The 22,881-nt window shown below is 39.5% G+C and overlaps 1 pseudogene; it reads left to right on the forward strand.

Annotated features, from left to right (window-relative positions):
• Positions 1 to 13,294: 13,294 nt before the first annotated feature.
• On the forward strand, positions 13,295 to 15,259 carry LOC142439360 (SWI/SNF-related matrix-associated actin-dependent regulator of chromatin subfamily D member 1 pseudogene; annotated as a pseudogene).
• Positions 15,260 to 22,881: the final 7,622 nt, after the last annotated feature.

Raw genomic sequence — 22,881 nt, forward strand, 5'->3', positions numbered from 1 at the left:
TCAATATGTCAAGGACAGTGATCTATCAGAAATGTAGAGTGAGTCAAGTTTATTAACTTTATTTGCCTGCAAACATAGCTCTCTCTGACTTTTTGCTATATTCCATGTGTGGTTATGCACAATTCTCCTTAAAAGTGATGCAATAGCATTCAGAAGATTAGAAGACTTCGGGTTAGGTTTAAGGGGGAAAAAAGTAGATTAGGAGACTGAACAGGACAGTGCTTTTTTTTTTTTTATATCACCCTGAGACAATATACCTCAACTTAGGTGGGGAAATAGTTGTTTGAAAATAATAACTAACATGAACAAACCTGTAACCAAAGACTTTCACATCCACACGTGCATGTTTTATAACATTTTTATACTTAATCATTGTGAGAAATTATTATAGGACAATAAACCCAAGTGGGTTTACAAATAAATTATAGACTTTCATCTTCATTAACATTAAATATAATTTACTTAAATTAGTGTAATTTAAAGCATATGAGAAGAGAGTAAAATGCATCTTTTTACTGAGTGATAATGCACTTTTCTGTAATAGATGAACTCATTCTCCCATCTTGGCAGACACCGAGGTACTAACCTTAGATCCATGGTTCAAACTGACCAGTTGTTATGTGAGAGACAGATGAGGCTCCTGTAAAGATTTATGAACTTTGGGAACTCTGTAGTACTATTATGGGTTGGAATTGATGACTGTGTGTTCTGTTTGAGACTGATATTTTGTATTCAAGAGATGAAATCATACACTATATCCTCTAGAGATTGGGTATTTTTGTTCTACTACTACTATATCATACAATATGATGTACAGGTTAATTTTGTCTTCTCCTGGCAATAATAAGAGGCATTCTTACATATCATTTCAATAATGAAGGTTATTGAACAACAGCCAGAAGTGTCTGCCATCACTGCTGCCTCCCTGTGTCACAACTGTTCACCTTGTTTACTGTCATCGTTCTCACAGGGCAGCTCTGGGCCACCTAAATCAGAATCATTTAGAGGTGTATTACAAAGTATTTATCTCAGCCACAACATGGTCACACTGAATTAGATTATATAGTGCGTGCATACTAGCATCTTGACTTATTAACATTTGCCAGGTGATACTTTTGTGACACCAAGTTTGATTTGCCTTAATTTTTGCTTTAGATTAATGTACTAAATTTCCTATCATCCTATATTCTTAGAATAAATTCATTTGACTATTTATTTATAAATTATTAGTATAATTACACCTGAAGATGACATGAATTAATTAATCTCATCTTCCAATTAGTTTCATAAAGTTCTGGATGTTAGGATTAAGAAAATTTGAGAAAGTACTTATAAAATTGGAAGAGATATAAATATACCTTAAGCTTTACATAGTTTGTATGGTCTATCTAAACAATATCCCAAATAATCAGGCATGCGCTTATTAAAGAAATCTCCCTGTCTGAACTTCAGATCAGACACATTATGATATTCTCGAAAAGAAGAAATACACATTGTTATGAAAATTTATTTTTCTTTGCAGCTTAGTAATGTAGCCTTTTCCATTAAAGCAGAATATGCTTCCCTGACTGTTAACTTAGCCAGGCAATAACTGACAATATTAAATGACAAATATTTCACTTTTCAGAAACTGCATTCGGGTAGCTGGCAGTTTATACCATAAAGCAGCGTTGTTTCCATTCATTTAGGCTTCCTCTGCCGTGTAGTTGGAGCACAGTTAGAGAGGAAAATTGGACTGCGCTGTGACTTATGCTCAAAGCCCATCACAGGGTTAGTGGGTGCTCGTCTCGGGCATCCAGGTTTACAGGGGGTGTTAGCATACGGCACAGTCTTCATGGCCTCATTAGCAGAGCTTAACGTTTTCCCATAGAGACTGGCCTTGACTCTTCCTTCAGATATTGTTTTATTATTTTAATTTGGTTTGTTCCTTGGCATGTTCTTGGATATTCCTTTCCTTTCAATTTTAAAACTAGCTTATTATCCTATAAATATGTCCTGGATGAATTGAATTTTGAAATGCTCACTACTAAACACAAACAGGGATAAACCTTCAATCTCGTGTTTCAAATACAGGCTTGCTGTATTTGCCGCAGCAAGCTTTCTCAAGGAGAGTTCAAACAGCTGCAAGGCAATTTCTTTTTACAGATACTTTAAAAAAGCAATTATGCATAATTTTTAATCTAAAAGACTGAGATGGTGGAGTTCACCACTCAGGACACCTGCTAATGTTCCTTTTACTACAAGACAATTTGTCAACTGGCTAGTTTAGCACCTCCTCAGGGTCATTCACTGACTGCCACCGAGTCAATACCATGTCATACTGCCATTGAGTCAATGCCATCTAACAGTGACCGTATAGTAAAGAGTAGAACTGCCCTGTGAATGTCCTAGACTGGGACTTTTTAAGGTGTAGAAAGCACCATCTTCTTCCTGAGGAGCAACTGGTAGTATTGAACTGCTTACCTTGCAGTTAGCTCCCCAATGCATAACCACAACACTACCAGGGGTCCTCCACGGTTACTATGCTTACTTACTAAAAGATCAAAGTATACCGATAAACACATGGGAGTTTCTGCCATGTACTTTCTAAGATCATGATCCTTATGATCCAACTACTTATAATACTATTTGAAATAACATATTATTTTAATTTTCAAATAACACGAATTTTCTGCATAAAAATGAAAAGATCTTCATTTCCAGATCAGAAGAGGCAGTGCGATAGAGAGAGTGAAAGTGAATATTCTGGAGCCGGGAGGTCTGTACTCAGATCTTGTTCTACCACTTGGTATTGGGATCCCCTTCTTGGACCTCTCTGTTTCTTTAAACTGGGGAATGCATCTTTAAACTGGGAAATCTCCTGCCTTTAGCTAGATCCAATAATGTCATCTTGTAGATTTGTGATGAGCTAACATTTTGAAGCAATGAGAAATATCTGATTACATGCACCATGCATCACTATGCAGTATTCGTGAAATAGAAGGCACCAACAGTGCAGTGGGTTAATTAAAAAGCAGCTAGCTGAAAGGCCAATGGTTTGAACCCTCAACCTGTTCTATGGAAGAAATGTTAGCCAGTCTGCTTCCATAAATGCTTTGTTATTCACAAACCTTCAGAATCTATTCTTCTCAGTCCTTATGGGGTCACTCTGAGTCACAACTGACCTGGCAGCAGTGAGGGTTTTAGGTTGTCTGTGAAACAAATCAAAACATGGCAATTGATGAAAGTAGTGAACTTTATATTTAAGAAATGTTTCTTTAAAAACACCATTTTTCTAATTCTAAACACTGTACCTTTGTACAATGTATCTTTGATTAATATATTTTTAAAATTTATATCAGGGCAGACAGTATGAACTTATATGAAATTAGGGACTGCATTTCTACAAACTATTAGAGGCAAAAGTAGGGGAGTTTGTCTCCAAAAAGTATCATTTATTCTGATCCCATATGAAAAAGAAAAAAATTAAAGTTAACCTGACAAAAAGAAAAATACAAAAGGAAAATCATGCATAAAACTTCATATGTTGTCAGGACGACCTGCTGGGATTGGACTGGCTGGAAGCAATCTTCAACAATCCTGACACTAAGGCTATTCCTGAGATGGGCCGATGTTGACACCAGGGATGTGGCACTGATGATGCTGGGGCAGCTTGTGGGTTCCTATCACCTCCTGGCTCACACACACACTTGTTGCTTCCCAGAAGTCTTCATTACAGATCCTACAGCAGATTATGAACTGAGGGCTGTTCCTTCCGACTTCTGTGCAGGCCCATTTGCTGAGAGGGCCACAGCTGTGAAAATGGACACACACACACACACATATATATATAATCAAGGTTATATCACATATAGAGTGTTAAGTCTGGGCCAAACCCAAGCAACAGCTTTATTGTAAGATGGATTCTAGTAGCATTAGGCTTCATCTACATCCATAAAGAGGGAGGACAATGTAAGTATCCACCTATGAGGTGGAGGGCAAGGCATACTTCCTCTCCAACTTTTCCACAATTTCTGATAACAGACTGAGCTGCACACTCTCTACTCCTGTGTTGGGTTTGACAATCCCTTGCAAGGACTATACAGAACTCACACAAGACTTTCACAGGATGCTATTCATTTTTCATCAGAGAAGCAATAGGGTATGACAAGCTATCAACAGAATTAAATACTACCTGATCCTGTACCATTCTCAGAATTATTCTTATGTTTGAGACTCTTGTTGTAGCCATTGTGTCAATCCATCCAAACAAAAGTTTATGCAGAAATGTTCTCAGCTTTCTTCTGAAGAGCATCAACGTGATAACAATTCAAGTGCCTACCAACAGGAGGATTTACATAGAAACCAATAAGGTGAAATGAGAAAGAAAACAAAGAGCAAAACCCACTTCAGTGTTATTCCTGCCCCAGGCAAAGACCCAAGCAGAATCATAAGAAATATTAAATACCTCCTCCAGGAGTGGCACTTGGAGAAAAGTTGAGCAAATTGCTATCTCATCAATCCTAACTTAGAGCAACCAAAAGAACAGATTTCATAGAGTTTCTGAAGCAGTTCATTTTTTTAAAGATCATTTTATTGGGGGCTATTACAATTTTAATAACAGTCCATATATCAATTGTATCAAGCATATTCTACAGATGTTGCCATCATTATTTTCTAAATATTTACATTCTATTTGAGACCCATCTTTCTCCCTTGCAGAGGCTGTTGGGTTTGAACCACTGATCTTGCTTATTGTACTGTGCCACTAGGGGTCTAGTGACCAAAACGCCTTTCCTAAAATAATCACATGTGTTAGTATCATGAAACAAGGAAAAGCTAACGAACGAAGGTCTATGAAGAAAATGAAAGAGGGCACCACAATGCAATCTGTGATTCTAGACAATATTGAGAGGTTACAAAATTATGTAAATTAGGAAAAAATCAATATTCATAAGGAAGTATTAGTAGTGTTTCAACATTAATTTCCCTCTTTAATGATTAATTTAGAAATGCCTGTGGAGGATTTACAGGGAGCCCTGTGGACATAGTGGTTACGCTTTGGGCTGCGAGGCACAAGGTCAATAATTTAAAACCACCAATTGTGCTGTGCGGAGAAAGATGAGGCTTTCTACTCCCAAAAAAGAGTTAGCAGTCTCAGAAATCCACAGGGGGCAGTTTCAGCCTGTCCTGTAAGGTGCCTGTTGGCCAGAATTAACTCCATGGCAGTTAGTTTGGTTTTGGTTTTGTGGAGTAATTATGTATTTGAGCATTTGTAGTTGATGGGGCATGGTTTTTCAAATGGTTTATGAAATGAACATTTATTTGAACTGTATTTTAATGTAAGTTTGAGATGGGTTAAAATTCATAGGTAGATACAAAACCAGAGCTCCATAAACTCATCAGGAAAAATGAAACGTTATGCTTCAGCTAGTTTCATCTCTTTTTATAAAGAAACAACACAGATAGTCTAAAACTCTGTCCTATGTTCTTATTTCTCCCCCTCAGAGATAAGTACGCTATTAAGCGTCATTCATGTACAAACTTACATAATTCATGCTCTTGCTTTACAACTCCATGAATGGTATGGTACATACATGTATTTTGTAACTTACTATTTTTGTTAGTGAATGTTAATTTTAGAACTTTCTACCTTATTATATTTTGCTAAATTTATTTTAGCAGCAGTTTGTATAAGCTAGTGTTAACCCATTTTCTTCTATTGCTTGCTTTAATTTTCCACTATTATATTGTGTTTTATAATGATACCAACATTAAAATATATCTTCTGCTAGAACGTGGGTTGCCTTTTCCCAAGTTAGTGAACTTTTGCTACACAGGGGTTTTCATTTTACTATTGGCATATTTGTTGATTCTTTTTTCAAGTTTATCTTGCCTTTTTAAATAGAAATTATTTTATAATGTTATATATTATTGGTTGTTTATGTTCTCTTCTACATCGGATATTAAGACAAAAACTTGTGTTGGAAAAGAGTCAAATTTGGGTGGGCTCACTAAAATGTTAAACAACTTACATATTTATGCAAAAGTTGGTTGTAAGAACACTCACACATGCTTGGAAGCAAGTCCTGGCGATCTACTGCAGGAAAGCGTCTGCCACTGAAAAATGCTATAAAGCACAGACATTTCAGACACACATGGGCTGCCTTGAGTTGGGATTGACATGATTGAAAATGGCTCAGTTTGAGGTTTGGGATTATTTTAGATTGACAAGAGAACAAACCTCTGAAATAATTAAGAGTATAAAATATGATGTAAAGATAATGTCATGGGTGTTTTTGTTCTAGGCTGTTGACCTGGCCCAGAACCATAGTAATCCTAGGTAAACAGATAAAAACTTCTTGATCCTACACACTCTTAACAATTATTGCTTGAGCCCACTGTTTAGCCACCATATTGATGATCTCTCTGAGGGTTTCCCACCTTTTTGTTCACTTCCTATTTCACCAAGCATGATGTCCTATCCCAGAGATTGGTACATCCTTATAACATGTCCAAAGCATGTGAGATGAGGTCTGGCCATCTTTGCTTCTAAGGGGCATTCTGACTGTACTTCCTCCAGGACAGAACTCTTTGTTCTTCTGGAAGCCCATTGTCATTTCAATAGTCTTCAGTAGCTTTAGAATTTAAATGTTGAACTCCTCCCCAGTCTTCCTTATTTCTTGTCCAGCTCTCACGTGCTCATGAAGCAATTGAAGATACCACAACTTGAGACAGAGGCACATCCGTCCTCACAGAGCTCTGAATGCTCTGAAACATTGGATGTACATTTGTCCATTGCAGTATGTTCTTGGATTCTCTGACTGCTCATTCCATGATCATTGATTGTGGAGCCAAACAAAATAAAATACTTGACAATTTCAATATTTTCTGTTTTCTCTAGTCCAGTTATTAGGATATTCGTTTTCATGACATTAGGTTGAAATTTATACTAAAGGCTATATAGTCTTTAGTTTTTAATCAGAAAGTGTGTCAACATCTCTTGATTTTAGACAACAAGATTGTATCATGTGCATTTTATGGGTCGGTTGGGAACCTTCCGTCAATCAGGGTGTCACATGTTTTATATAATCCACCTTCTTGGATCATTTGCTCAGCATAAAGATTAAATAAGCATGGCAAAAGATTATAATGCAGATTCGCACTTTTTCTGATTTTAAACCTGTTGTTGTTGTTTTTTGTTAGGTGCCTTTGAGTCAGTTCCAACCCATAGGAAAACTATAGATAACAGAAGAAAGCACTATGTGGTCCCAGTGCCTGCTTGCAATTGTTCCTCTGCCTGAGCACGTGCTGCCATCAAGGTGCCCATCCATCTCATCAATCCATCTCCTCTTTTTCACTCTTCCTCCATCTTACCAAACACCATGTCCTTCTTCAACGACTGGTTTCTCCTGAAAGGCTGTCAAAATTATGTAAGATGACATAGTGAAACAAAACAACAAAAGAAAACAAAGCAACAACAACAAAAATAACCCCCCAAAAAAGACCTGTAAATGATTCAAGGTCTGTTTGTTGACCTTCGGAGTATTTTCCAGTTAAGTCTGATGTAGTGTGACACCCTGGTCTATTTTTGGTATTCCCTGGGGACTTTGTTTCCCTGGATGTTGTTACACACCCTTAATGTTTCACCTCTGTGTGGTGGGCACAATTCCCGCACTATGTCTCCAGTGTTGTCGCCTTTAGTGCTATGGGTCAGTGAGGGAAGTTGTAGCTCATAGTGGAGCCAGCTCTAGGTTCCTCTCTGTGTTTTGGCTGCTCTGAGCAGGAATATCTTCCTTAGGGATTGGTGGGCCAGGATGTTTTCCACTCTTTCTTCCTCTACCTTCATTTGTTCCTGTGTGCTCTGATCAGACATGTCCCTCTCTTTGAGCTCTAGCTTCAGTGTTATCATCATAAATGAATTCTGTTTTTTGTTGCTATGTCTTGTTTTCTGTGCATATTATTATCTCTGCAGGTCTATCTAGATGAGATAGGCAGGATAAGCAATCTGGAGGAGAAAACAATGGGACCAAGTACTCCCTCAATGCAAGAACACTTGGTTCTATTAAACTGGCCTTCTATGATGCTCACCTTCCCAACATGATTGCTGAATATAAAGCGGGTGAATAAGCAAATGGGGTGAAGAAAGCTGATGGTGCCCGGCTATCAAAAGATAAGAGTGCCTGGGGTCTTAAAGGCTTGAAGGTGAACAAGCAGCCATCTAGCTCAGAAGCAACAAAGCCCACATGGAAGAAGCACACCAGCCTGTGTGGTCACGAGGTGCCGAAGGGATCAGTTATCAGGCATCAAAGAACAAAAAATCATATCATTTTGAAAGAGGGTGAGGACAGAGTGGAGACCCAAAGCCCATCTGTAGGCAACTCGACATCCCCTTACAGAAGGGTCGCTGGGAGTAAATGAGCCAGTCAGGGTGCATTATAGCACTGATGAAACATACAACTTTCCTCTAGTTCCTTAATGTACCCCCCCACCTACTATCATGATCCCAATTCTACTGTACAAATCTGGCTAGACCAGAGGATGTACAATAGTACAGATAGGAATTGGAAACACAGGAAATCCAGGACAGATGACCCTCTCAGGACCAATAATGAGAGTAGTGATACCAGGAGGGGAGAGGGAGGTGGGGGCTAAAGCGGGACCAGATCACAAGGATCTACATATAACCCCCTCCCTGGGGGACCGATAACAGAAAAGTGGGTGAAAGGAGACACAGGAAAATGTAAGACATGAAAAAATAATAATAATTTATAAATTAGCAAGGGTTCGTGAGGGAAGAAGGGGAAAATTGAGGAGCTGATACCAAGGCCTCAAGTAGAAAGAAAATGCTTTGAGAATGATGATTGCAATAAACATATAAATGTTCTTGACATAATGGATGTACGTATGGATTGTGATGAGAATTGTATGAGCCCAAATAAAATGATTTAAAAAATAATAAAAATAAATAAATAACACGAGCTATATATATGTGTGTGTATATATATATATATATATATATATATATATATATATATATATATATATATGATGAATCTTGCTATCTTTGTCTCTAGCTATACTTATTCCAAAACAGATTGATTTGTCCTTTTAACCGTCTATGGTACTTTCAATATTACTCTTCTCCAGAACCGCAACTCAAATGTGTCCATTCCTCTTCAGTCTTCCTATCAAGTCTCCAGCTTTCACTCACATGCGAGGCAATACAAAATACCATGGCTTGCGTCAGGCACACACCAGACCTCAAAGTAACATCATAGCTTTCAAACCACATAATATTCCCTCACTCTGTCCTCCTCACTACCTCTTCATCCATGTGCAGGTTCCACATGAGTGCAGCTAAATGTTCTGTCATTTCCATTCTTCTGTTTTCCATCGTTGCTTATGCTCCACATAGTTTAATACCTTTAAATAAGACATAAAACACAAGTAAACACCTCTCTGTTTTCTTTGCTTTCAGCCATGGTCCATCTGATATTGATATTATTTCTTATTCCATTTCCTCTTATGATTCTAGCTTGAATTTCTAGAAGCTCTTTGAAGACATACTCCTGCAACTGTTTTAAAATTATATTCAACAAAATTATACTTGCATGTGGCACTGTTCAATAATCTCAAAATTGTTTGGGGTTTGTCATTTTTCTTTGGAAAGGGTATAACTATAAATCTTTTCCAGAAACGTGTCAGGTAAGTCTGTTCTAAATTTCTTGGCAGAGCCTGTTGAGTATTTCTAGCCTCACATCTGTGTGTTGAAACATTACAGTTGGTATTAAGCCAATGACTGGAGACTTTGTTTTCATTAATACCTTTGGTGTAGCTTAAACTATTTCCTCCAATACTTTCACTTCTTGATCATGTGCTACATCTTCAAATGATTAAATGTTGACCACATATTATTAGTACAGTGACTCTGTAATGAGAATATATATCAAAACAAAATAGTGAGAATTAAATGATTTGTCTATCATATAATTATCTTCTACAAAGTTTTAAAATGATAATATCTAGCTTCTAAAAGTCAGTTGTTTATAAATTAACACCCTTGCTTCCTGAAGATATCCATTTATTTAATAAATATTTGATTTGTTAATAATTATTCCAGCATCTAAGGAGCTCTGATTGTGCTGTTGGGTAAGCATCGAACTCCTAACCTTAAGGTCATCAGTACAACCCCACCAATCTATCAGTGGGAGAAAGAGGTTACTGTCTGCTCCTGTATCAATTTACAAACACTGTGTATGTGGTTGCTATTAATTAAATATGAATCAATGGCCAAGGGTTTCACTGTTTATTATTCCAGTGTAAGATTTTCTAGAGAATAAAAGAGAAAAAAAGAACTAAAGTCTCAGTTCCAGAAGAATTTTTATTTTAGCCAGATGAATGAGTTAAAAACAAATCAACAACTGGTCAATGGTCATATCTTTATAAGGGCTATGGGGACAGTAGGCATCAGGGGTGAAGGCAAGGAGATGACTACACTCTCTTAAAATATTCCAATAAAGAAAAAATTCACTGAGGCTTGAGAGTAAAGAGAAGTCAAATAGATGTCTGAAGGAGAGTGTAGAATAAATACATAGTTTTTAGCTCAGTGTGTGTACATATCTTAGTGAGAGTGAGAGAAAGTGAGGTTGAGGGCATTTTTAATAGTAGCGAGGAAGCTTATGTGGCTGGAGCACAGAGGAATCTGGGAATTGTAAGGGATAGACTGAGGGAAGTGTTTAATGAGAGACTAAGTCTTGGAGATTCTTATGAGAACATAGATTTTGACCCTGAGGGTATTTAACATGATGCAACTTAGAATATTGAAAGATGCCTTGCCTGCTGTTCAGTGTAGGGGGGCCAAGACAGGAATGTAGAGACTGTTGAGGATAGTACTGTCAAGGGGGGGCTCCGGTGGTGCCGGCAAGTTAACGTTGGACTTCTCATAGAAAGGTTGACATTTCGAACCCGTCATCCAGTCTGCAGGAGAAAATAAGACTTTGGATATACAGTCTTAGCAACTCAAAGAGGGAATTCTACTCTGTCCTATAGGGTCACTATGACTTGGAATTGGCACAATGGCCGAGGGTTTTAATTGTAATGAAAACATATGGTAGTTAGTATGAAAATAGTAGACATATTAAGATATCTTCAGACTCTGACTATATTTTGAAGATAGAGCTGGGATGGTTTGAGAAAGAACAAAACCCAGAAGGATATCATAGTTTTGGGGTCTGAGTAATTACAAGGATACAGTGTGTAAGCATGACATGGCAATCCAAATGTTGGCAAGCTTGGTTTGACACAGCAATGCACCTTACCTTTCCTATGCATATCTATGACTGAGACATTTTAACAAGGTAACGTAGGAGATGGAAATGTATGTAGAGTATTTAATACTAAAAGGGCTGCCTATTCATCTTTTGACTGACAGTGAAAATTTTAGGCTAATTATGGTGAATGAGTCTTATCAATGCAATATTAGGGGAAGAGATTTACATCTAAAAGAACTGGCTAGATGTAGTGATAGATGATAGAAGTCATTGAGAAAGAGTAAAAAATATTCAGTTTCCTGTCTGCTGTTAATAAAACCTTGTTGTCATCAAGTCAATTTTGACTTATAGCAACTCCATGTGTGTTAGAATATAATTTTTCTCCATAGGATTTGGAATGATTTCTTCTTCTTCTTCTTCTTCTTCTTCTTCTTCTTCTTCTTCTTCTTCTTCTTCTTCTTCTTCTTCTTCTTCATCTTCTTGGTAAATTTACTAGCTCTCTATTCTTCAGTCTGTCTGGATAGGCTTGAGTCATCAACCTTTTAGAAAGCAGTTTAACATCAAATTTTTACTCAACCCAGCAACTTCTCAGTTGCTAATAATATTGATAAAATGAGACTTTATAGGAGAAGATGATAGCAGGAGAAATTGGTAAAGACCAGGTTTTTCTATCACTAGGTTTTCTTCTTGTGCTTATCAGAAAGATTATAGTCAACATAAGTAAGGCCATTAATTACTATAAGGATATGCACATACCTGCTGACCAAATCAGATGCTTATTCAACCTGAAGTTAAATAATTTGTATGATTTTAAGGAAAAACAATAAAACAAAAAGAAACCTGGTGAATTATAATTGAAATGGGCTCTTAGATTTAATGATCAGTCTGCTAAAAATATAGATTTTCAGTATCATAGAATACAGTGATTATCTGAGTGGACTATTTAGTTTCTTGTAGCCATAAATTTCCAGGAGCAGGTGGTTCAGAGAACATAACAGCTAATCTGTTGTATTGGGAAGAGTCAAGGGTTTTTAAAACCTACCATAATATATAGAATTCCCCCCACTCATTCCCAATTCACAATTGGAACCCAGCATTTGATAGTTAGAATATGGTTTAAATACAAATACTTTAGAAATATCAGTGACAAACATGGAATTTATTATCCTGGATGCAGAAACAATAGACCTTAAGATGGAAGTGGTCCCCATATTGAACATCTTAACTATTGTTGTTATCGAGCAGAAAAAATCAGGAGACTTTAAATGACCTGATGCATTTATTCTTGAATTTTATAAATAAAATATGTTTTATATCCTTTTAGGTCGTGGAAGCAACCAAGAAACAGTTGTTATTAAAAATCCAATGTGTTACTGGATAGTTGATGTAATGACCTAGCAGCTGTTAATTGGATTTATAATTTGTTTAGCTGTTATAACCAAAAGTATGTATAACTGGGCATGTAGTCTTTGTACTTTCCATGTAAATACTGTCTTCATCTAGTTTATTAACACACTGCAATATGCAGATGACACAACTTTGCTTGCTGAAAGTGAGGAGGACATGAAAACAAGGATTGCAGCCTTCAGTGTGGATTAAAAATCAATGGACAGAAAACCAAAAGCTTCATAACTCAACCAACACATAGCATCCTGATCAACAGAGAAAAGATGGAGGGTATCAAGGATTTCATCTTGCTCGGATCCACGGTCAATGCTCATGGAAGCAGCAATCAAGAGATCCTAGGGGCCTCCCACAGCTGGGAGGACAAGCAGACACTCGGTGAGCGCAGGGGCAGTTGGGTGGTGGAGTTACAGTTCTGCTTCTTTGAGCAACTGCAACAGCAGCTCCAGGCTAGATGGCGGCGCCGGCAGGTGCCAGTAAGTGGCTCTCAGAGGCAGCGCCTGAGCCTCAGAAGGAGTAGGCTAGGTGACTGCCCTGGGCCCGGGTGGGTCTCTGGGGCCCCCAGTGCTGATGGGCCTGTGCTGGGTCAAAAGCTGTACCACTCCCTTATGCCCAGCAAGGCCTAGCTGAGAGCAAGTATGCTCCCAGGCAGTCAAATGACACCTCGGGGACCTTCCATGGTCCCCCCACCCCAGAATATAGGGGTACCCTTCAGTCCTACCTGGCCTCGCCCAGTCAGGCTTGAACCAGTTCCTTAGGAGACCTGTGCCTCAACAGATCCAGCAGGTCCAACAAGAGGCAGTCAAGAATCAAAACCACGATGCAGAGGCAAAGAAGATGGCTGCATCATCAGAACAAAAAAAAAATCTTACCATAGTAAATGAAGGGGGGAGTGCGGAGTGGAGACCCAAAGCCCATTTGTCAGCCACTGGAGATCCCCTTACGGATGGGTCTAGGGGAGGAGATGAGCCAGTCAAGATGTGATGTAGCGCCGATGAAAAATACAGATTTCCTCTAATTCCTAAATGCTTCCTCCTCCCTCCCCCCCCCCACTGTCATGATCTGAATTCTACCTTGCAAGTCTGTCTAGACCAGAGGATGTACACTGGTGCAGATAGGAACTGGAAACAGGGAATCTAGGGCAGATGATACCTTCACGACCAGTGGTGTGAGTGGTGATACTGAAAGGATAGAGGGAGAGTGGGTTGGAAAGAGGGAAAAGATTACAAGGATCTACATGTGACCTCCTCCCTGGGGAACAACAGAAAAGTGGGTGAAGGGAGACATCAGACAGGGAAAGCTATGACAAGATAATGATTTGTAAATTATCAAGGGCTCATGCGGGAGGAGGTAGCGGAGAGGGAGGGGAAAATGAGGACCTGATACCAAGGGCTTAAGTGGAGAGCAAATGTTTTGAGAATGATGAGGGCAACGAATGTACAGATGTGCTTTACACAATTGATGTATGTATGGATTGTGAAAAGAGTTGTATGAGCCCCTATTAAAATGATTAACAAAAAAGAATAAGAAGATGGCTGAAAACATTCTAGCTCAAAGGATTCTGGAAGTAGTACCAGAGTTTAAGGCCTATGTGGAACTCCTGGCTTTTGAAATGAAACTGGGCCAGGCTATCATGAAGAAACGGCTAGATGTCCAGGAGGCCTTGAAACAGCCCATCAAGCAAAAGCGGAAGCTGCGAATTTTCATTTCTCACACTTCCAATCAGATGCCGAGGAAGGGAAAGGGACGGTGGCTTCCTGGGGGGTTCTAGTAGAAGCACGGCTCCTGGAGGATTCTGCTTTGTCCAGATATGATGCTCCCAAAGTGCTCTGCCTTTTTTAAGTGCTGGTGATTGAACTGGACAAACACCTAGCAGACAGCCATCTGGTAGAATGGCACAGGACTGCCTCCCCCCAGAAGACGACTGACTTCCATGTGAAGTGAATGTGTGCAAGATTACCAGGCTACCCAGCTGAATGGAGACCTTTGCCTGGCTCCGCTCCTCGGCATCCACCCGAAGACCTGTCCAGTGAGTACCCAGGCCCTGTGGCAGTATATTAAGACACACAAGCTCCAGGACCCTCACGAGCAGAAGTTTGTCCTCTGTGACAGGTACCTCCAGCAGAGTCTCCCTGTATGAGGTTTCAGAGATCTCCCAGCAGCTCCATGCTTGGCGGATGCCACCAGAACCCTTAATCAGTAACCACATCCTCAGCAAAAAGACAGCTTGATACAACATTGACGTGGAAGTGGATGATACCTTGAACACGCAAAATAATTCCATCCTGCTGTCCATTGCCAACCAGCAAGAGACCTCCATTCTGGACAAAGGATCCATGAGACCATAGAAACCATCAATCAGCTGAAGATCCAGCAGAAGTTCATGCTGACCTCTGCCCTAGACCTTCATGAATGACTGGATCCAGTCCCAGTACTGGGAGGTCATGACCATGACCGATGTTGTGGGGAACCCAGGGGAGGAGTGCCGAGCTGAGTTCTACTTCCAGCCTTGGGCTCTGAGGTCGTGTGCTGCTTACCTCTACTCCAAGGTGCAACAGTGGTGACAGGCACTAGAGCAAGCCCTAGGGATCTGCCACCCATAGGGCTCTCCTCGCTCCGCCCTGATTTATTTGTCTCTGCCCATTCTTAATATGGGCCTTGTGCTGCCTGCCTCAGCACCTGCCTTGATCTTGGCTGGGGTCTTCCAAGGGGTGCTGTTGGTTCAAGGACACCACTAGAATGAAGAGGTCTCTCATTTCTGTCTAGGAGACATAGTTAAACTCTTCTCCCACCCTAGCCCATTTCTTTTTGCCCTCCGAGTTTCCATGTGCCTCTGCCTGCCCTCTAGGTAGTATTAGAGAGACCCTGTAGTGGCACTCAAGGCTCTGAGTAGAAGGGCCCAAGGCCAAGTGGTCTTCTACACTGACCCTGCCTTTCAGAGACCTGGGTCCTTTTCCCAGACTCCAGCCTGAGGGCACTCTATACGCTAGTTGATCTTGGCCCTCCTGGTAACCCAACCCAGTTTCCTTACTCCCTGAGCACATTCACCCTTCATCTGCGCTGCCCTCTAGCACTAAAGAAGCCAGACTCTGGGCTGAGCTGAGCTGCGTCTGTCCCTGCCTGGGAGGGTGCTGATTTGTTGCCAGCTCTTCCACCCTCAGTGTAGTCTACAGCAGTATTGGTGTTCCCTGTAGCTGCCCTATTAGGAAACGCTCCCATTTGCCCTCACCTGGTCAGGAGATTTTGCCCGTCCAGGGCCAAGCCACAAGGACCTCACCTGGAGAACTGCAGGTGCTAGAGGCTGTTCCTGCCCTGTGCTTGGAGGGACACCTTCACTCCCTCCTGCTTCTCCGCCCCTTCCCCAGTCCCTTAAAGGAGAAACAGGCCTAAAAGCAAAAGGGTACAAGTCCTGAACCACGTTGTCTTCCTGTCTTGTTTCTGCTCAGTTGAGGTCACAGGCGGCTTCTAGGGCACGGAGGAGTGGAAGCGCCCAGAGTGGAGAATAGCTTTGAGTTGGTTTGTGACTGCCCTGTCCCTGCCTCCCAGACTGGAGATGCCCTGCCCTGGAAGCTTCAAACCCCTCAGGCAGCAGAGCAGAACCTTGAGATCTTGGCCTCATGGAGCTGAGATGGTTTTGCATCTTGCAGAAGAGGCTGAGCTTCTTCCAGGTTGTACCACCCCAGTTAGCATTACTCCCAGACTTAAAGACTCAACAGAGCAGGTGGGAGATGGCTGGCACAGCAGGGGAGTCTGTCTCACATAGCTCTGAACCCACAGAATTGACAGACCTGCTTTCAACCCCTCCTCCAGCTACTGGGAGCACATCTTCAGGTCCCTAAGCTTTACCTGTTTGACACCAGGGGCAGGACTTGTTTTCCAGTAGTCTCCTCAGAGGCTGTCCCCAAAGTTACACTGGACAACTGTTATCAGGCAGCTGAGCTCTGGCCCCCGCTTCTGGCAGGAAGCTCAGCACCTCTACAGTGTCCTGTTGAAGATCATTGTTTTTAATAATTGAATGGTTATGTTTTTTCTCATAGACCAGTTTTTTGTTTTTGTACTGTCCCCTTATTGCTGTCACTCAGTTTTAATAAAAGGATCTTCTGGGGGAATAAAACAGGGAGAGAGAGATCAAAGGATGCATTGCATTAGGTTAATATGCTACATAAGACTTCAAAATGTTTAAAAGCAAAAATGTTACTTTGTAGACTAGTCCTGATCAAAGTCATATTTCCCATTGCTTCATATGCATGTGAATGCATAACATTAAATGAGGCCGACTGAAGGAAAAAGTGATGCATTTAAACTACAGCACTGATAACAAACATTGAAAGTACCACGAATTGCCCAAGGAACGAATGCTAATAAATATGTCTTCAAAGAAGTCCTGCTGGAATGCTTCTTCAAGGCAAGGGTGGTGAGACATCATTTCAAGTACTTTTGACATATTTTCAAAAGAAACCAGTCCTTGGAGAAGGACAGCATGCTTGGTAAAGTGGAGAGGCAATGGCAAGGAGGAAGGTCCTGGACAAGATGGATTGACACAGTAGCTGCAACAAAGGACTCAAATATAAAAACAATGCTGAGGGTGACAAAGGGTTCCTTGGGGTTTCATTCTGTTGTTTGCAAGGTGTCTGTTGGAATCTCCTGGGTGGCACCTAAGGACAGCTGCAACTGTAATTGACTATGATAAGTGAGAACCTCTCAAGTTTCCCCAATCGTCCTTATATTAAGGATTAAAAAACCTGAAGTTCAGTGGGTTAATAAGAGATCATAAATCTGATTAAGGTAAATGGTTGAGGGGTGAGTTTTTGTGCCCACTCACTTCCTTCCGAAATGTACTGGGCAGTAAGAAACTACACATCAGCCACTTCCTTTTCAGTAATCTGAACTGGTCAATATGCAATTCAGAATATTCTTAGAAGCCACTTAATTATTAAATATATTATTTTCAGAATCTGTTCATTTCTTGAAAAGTTATTGAAGACTTCAAGGGCTTTTGGATATAGATGTAATAGTTATGCCACCAGAAAAGAAAAAATTATATTAATATATATGAATCCATTTAATAATAATAAAGTATGTTTTATTAAAATAACTATTTCAGATTGTTTCTTGAGAGCATGGCAGGGGAGATTGGAGGGAAATGGGGAGCTAATAACAATGAGTTCTGGAAACAAAAAAGTTCTAAAATTGTCACAATGATTGTACACCTCTCCTTGTTCTGTTGAATAAATGCATTGTATGATATATGTATTATGTGCCAACAAAATTTTTTAAAAGAACTGTTTCTGAGAATAATTGAAAGGAGGCATTATCTTAGATATTTGCAAATATCTTTAAATTCCAGCTTAATGAAAGGCAACTTATTTTCCAATCTGTGTCTATATTCAGTCTGTTGCAATATATTATTACAATTTAGATACAATATAATATTCAGACTCACACAGATATGTGTACATATTTTAATAGTCTCATGAAAATTGTGGACACCCATATTTGATACTCAATACAAATGATTTGATGTTCTTTAAATATGTTATAATGTGAAATCTGAAACTGTGTCAATGAAATGGTCATTTTCTTAACAATGTTTTGTACTTTAATAGGTCTTTAATCATGAGTGCCTTGGAAAATCATGTATTTACCATTGGAAACAACATCAGCTAACTCAGTGGTACAGAGCTTTCAAATTTTACCACGCTGCAGTTTCAGACATCACATTTCAATTTCACCACTGGGAGCTCCAGCAATGGTTTTTAAGATGTGAGCAACTGCCATGCTCATGGTGCCAATATGTTGTTTCCAATATTCTAAATTTTACTTGAAAGCTCAGATGTTATGATTAACAGTAAATACCATCAGTTGCTACCCTTAAAACAGCAAATTCACATTGGTAATTTTGAATAAATTTTTTCTGAATTCAAAATTATAAATAAGTAATTTTGTCAATAGTTTTTTCAAGTGAAAGTGCCAACCCATGAAATAAGTGAATCTCACAATGCAAACAATGGTTTTAATTACTCCTCTGGAATAGAGCAGAAATACGCTAGCCCCACTTCCCACTTTGTCACACAGATAATTTTTAAAGTCATTTAAAAATGATTGAGATAATTAAATTAATAATTTAGCTGACTTATCACAGTTGGTATATTAATTTTATCTTGCTACCATAAAATTTACTACAAAGTTTTTTGTGCTAAAAAACATAAAAAAAACTAAAGCCAAACATGTCTTATCACTTATTTTGATGCTGGTGACCCTGTAGGAAGGAGTAGAATTGCCCCTGTGCGTTTCTGAGGCTGTAAGTCTTTACGGTTCCAGAAAGTCTCATAGCTATCCCCAGGAGGAGCTCATGAGTTTGAACTGCTGACCTTATGGTTAGCAGCTCAATGCGTAAATAACACTTTGCATCTTATAATTCTGACATAGGTATTACTAGCCTAAAAATTAAGGTGTCAGCAGAGCAGTGTTTATTTTGAAAGCTCACAGGGAGAATCTGTTTTCATAATTTTTCTAGCTTCAAGATGCTTTCTGCAGTCCTTGGTCTATGGCAGTCTTTCATCTTCAAAGCTATCAATGGCCAATAAATCATCGAATCAATCTTATGTAGCATCCTATGACTCACTCTTTCCTCAAATAATGACCTTTATGATTATGTTGGGCTCACTTGATTAGTACAGTATAATAGCTTGCTCTTAAAATGAGTTAATTCACAACCTTAATTTTATGTATAGTTTTGTTTTCCCCATTGCTATGTTCAATAATGTTCAATATGTTCAAAAATCATAACTCTGCTTTCTGGGGTTATGATTTGACTTTGGGGGGGGATAGAAGTGTCATAATAATGTCAAATACAGAGATGCTTAAGTTAAATGAAATTTTACTTCTATGTTTACTTTAATGGCACTCGTGTAATTTACATTGCAGTCCTTGTAGTTTTAGCCACCTTTGATTAGTGCAAAGACAGCACAAAGAAGAGACAACTGAAAGACAGTATTGGTGTCAACCTACTGCAGCTAGGAACCCATCAAAAGTGGATCACGAACACTACTAACTCTCTAGAACTAACCAGATCTTAATAACCACTGAGTTAGGCTATCAATGATTCAGCAAGACGGTTCTTCGCATTACTTTAACTCTAATGGGATCGTAAGGATTACACATAAAGTAAAACCCGCCTAGGGCATTGGTATGTCACCTCAGACATAGCTAACATCTTTTCTGCTCCAAATTCAGTTGTCCGCAGAGACAATTTGCATTCTCGAGGAAAAGAAATCAATACACACTTACTGTATGGCCACAGGCATGCTTGAATTTGCAGACATATTGCCTCAATCTAGTAAGGAAGGGCTTGAAATGAGTAGCGATAAAAACAGTGCACTGACGGTATGATAAAAATTATCCCCTCAAAGAACAAAAGCTAAAAAGGTGCTAAGACCTGGACAGGCATTTCCAATTGAGGTTAGCTGAGAAATCCAGCTAAACTTAAAGTACATTCAAACCTTTTAAATCACTGGAAATTGGGAGGGCTGGGACACCAGAAATGTTACTTGAACTCTGAGAAATACAGCAGTATCTCCAACAGTCGTTGCCAATGAGCAAGGGGAGAAGCCACTACTCATTGGTCAGCTGGTGGTCATTTGCATCTGGCTTCAATACTGAAAGTTGTAGCACTGGGATTTTAAATCCAGGTCACCCGTGTTGGACAGGTTTCAACAAAACTTTCACACTAAGAAAGATATGGTAGAAGAATCGGGCTATCTTGATCAGAGTGAAACATGAAGCATAGCAGTGGGGAACTGCCTGACCCAGGACTTCATAATGATTTGCATACATGGAAGGCATTAAAAATAATTATTGGGAGACAGCTACCTCCTCAACACAGTCAGCCTTAGTGACCTGGATGGACTAAAGCTTTCGACCCCCAAATAAGAGGAAAAGCTGCAAAATGCATTCGTAATCAAAATGTGGACTGTATAAAGTACAGATCTAGGGAAAGTCATCAAAACTTAAGTAGAATGCATAAAGGCAGATATCCTAGGCATTAAGAGCTAAAAGGGAGCAGCATTGGCCATTTTGTATCAGATGATCATACACTCTGCTAAGGCAGGAACACCAAAATAGAGAGGAATGACATTTCTCATTCGTTGCGCCTCAAAATTTAAAGTCTAGCATCAAATGAATGCTGCATATGACAGCATCACATTCTTATAGCTACATGGAAGACAAGTAAATATGACTAATATTCAGATTTATGTCCCATCTACTATAATACTAACAATGCGGAAATGGGGGGAGGGGTGTTCAATCATCTTCTGTAGTCTACCGACCTGCATTGGGTAAACTTGCTGGACAAGATCGCTTTAGAATTTTGAAAAGCAAGGGCGCTACTTTGAGAACTAAAGTGTTGCATGGCACTTCCATGCGCATATGCAAGTTGGACAACGATTTAGGAAAACCAGAGAAGAAGTGATGTGTTTTCATTGTGGTGCTAGCAAAGAAGATCGAAAGCACCGTGGACTGGCAAAGGACAACCCATCTGCCTTGGAAGAAGGGTGGTTAGAGAACTCCCTGGAGGCAAGGCTGGTTAGATTTCAGCTGACAGACTTTCAACAGTTTTTCAAGAGAGACCAGCCCCTGGAAGGGGATATCATGGTTAATAAAGGAGAGGGACATCAAAAAGAGAAAGCCCATCCAGGAGAGAAAGTGACCACATGACTACAATAAAGGGTGCAAGCATGGGAATAATTGTGAGGATGGCATGGACTGCCGGTTTCCCTCTATTGTGCACAGGGTCACTGTGGGTCAGAACCAACTCATTAGATATAACAAAAAAATGCAGTCTGAACTTGACCAAACATATAATGAAGGCATACTGATAATTCTGATGATTGGGATGTAAAAGTGCAGAAGCTGAGTTAGCAGCTGGAAAATATGGCCTTGGTGCTGGAAACAATGGAAAGACCGCATGATATGCTTTTGTAAGACCCGTGACATACTCATCAAAAATGCATTCTTTCATCTATGAAAGAGTAGCTTTGACCTTTACCAAAAAATAAGATCTTACACTAGAGACAACTTGGTGACATGTTCTTAATTCCTTTATAAGAGAGGCTACCCCCCCCACACACACGCACACACACACACACACACACACACACACTGGCACGATTTTTTTAAAAGATACATAAAACAGGCTGATAATAATACTAGAACTCTAATCATTGTAGGAGATGATGAATGATTGTAGTAAACATTGATTAGTAAGAGACAAAATTAAAATAATAACTGAGGAGAGAAATGGATTGGATCCATGCTATATCCGGCTATTTTTAAGTACAGAAGGTAATACACAGGGGTGCATAGAAGTCAACTTTATAGAATTCATAACTGTACAGACACACAGTGTGACAAACTCTGGATAGAGAGATGAGAGAAGATAAGCTGCATCTGTGAGAGGAAATTTCAGCAAAGCGGATTAGAAACTCAGTGGCATTGTGACCACAAAGTGAGGCGAGGGCAAATGAAAAGGAGCTGAATAGCACACGAAAAAGAGAGCCCTGGCGGGGTGATGTTGTGCACTGGGTTGCTAGCCACGAAATCAGCAGTTCAAACACACCAACTTCTCTGCTGGAGAAGGTGAGATTTTATGATCCCATAAAGGTTAACAGTCTCAGAGGCTCACCAGAGGAGTTCTAGCCTGTCCTATAGACTCACTATGGGTCAAAACCAGGTAGACCAAGTTAATTCATCTCAACTGCCAAACCACTGACATTTATGATCTGACTTAGTTGATACACAATTTTTTATACATAATAAAACTCATTTTAATATATTTTAAATGTACATTTTATACTTTCTTTAAATTTAAATGTATGCTTGGTGATAGCAGTTTTACTTTTTTTGGCATATAACTTAAATGCCAAAATACATTTAAATAGTACTTTTTGTTTGTTCATTTGTTTGTTGTTTTCACCATTTTATTAGGGACTCATACAACTCTTATCACAATCCATATATATACATACATCAATTGTGTAAAGCACATCTGTACATTATTTGCCTCCATCATTTTCAAAGCATTTGCTCTCCACTTAAGCCTTTTGCATCAGGTCCTCTTTTTTTCCCCCTCTCTCCCCACTCCTACCTCCCTCATGAGCCTTTGATAATTTATAAATTATTATTTTGTCATATCTTTCCCTGTCCGACGTCTCCCTTCTCCCCC

This window comes from Tenrec ecaudatus, chromosome 1 (genome assembly GCF_050624435.1).
Source record: "Tenrec ecaudatus isolate mTenEca1 chromosome 1, mTenEca1.hap1, whole genome shotgun sequence".
Taxonomy (NCBI): domain Eukaryota; kingdom Metazoa; phylum Chordata; class Mammalia; order Afrosoricida; family Tenrecidae; genus Tenrec; species Tenrec ecaudatus.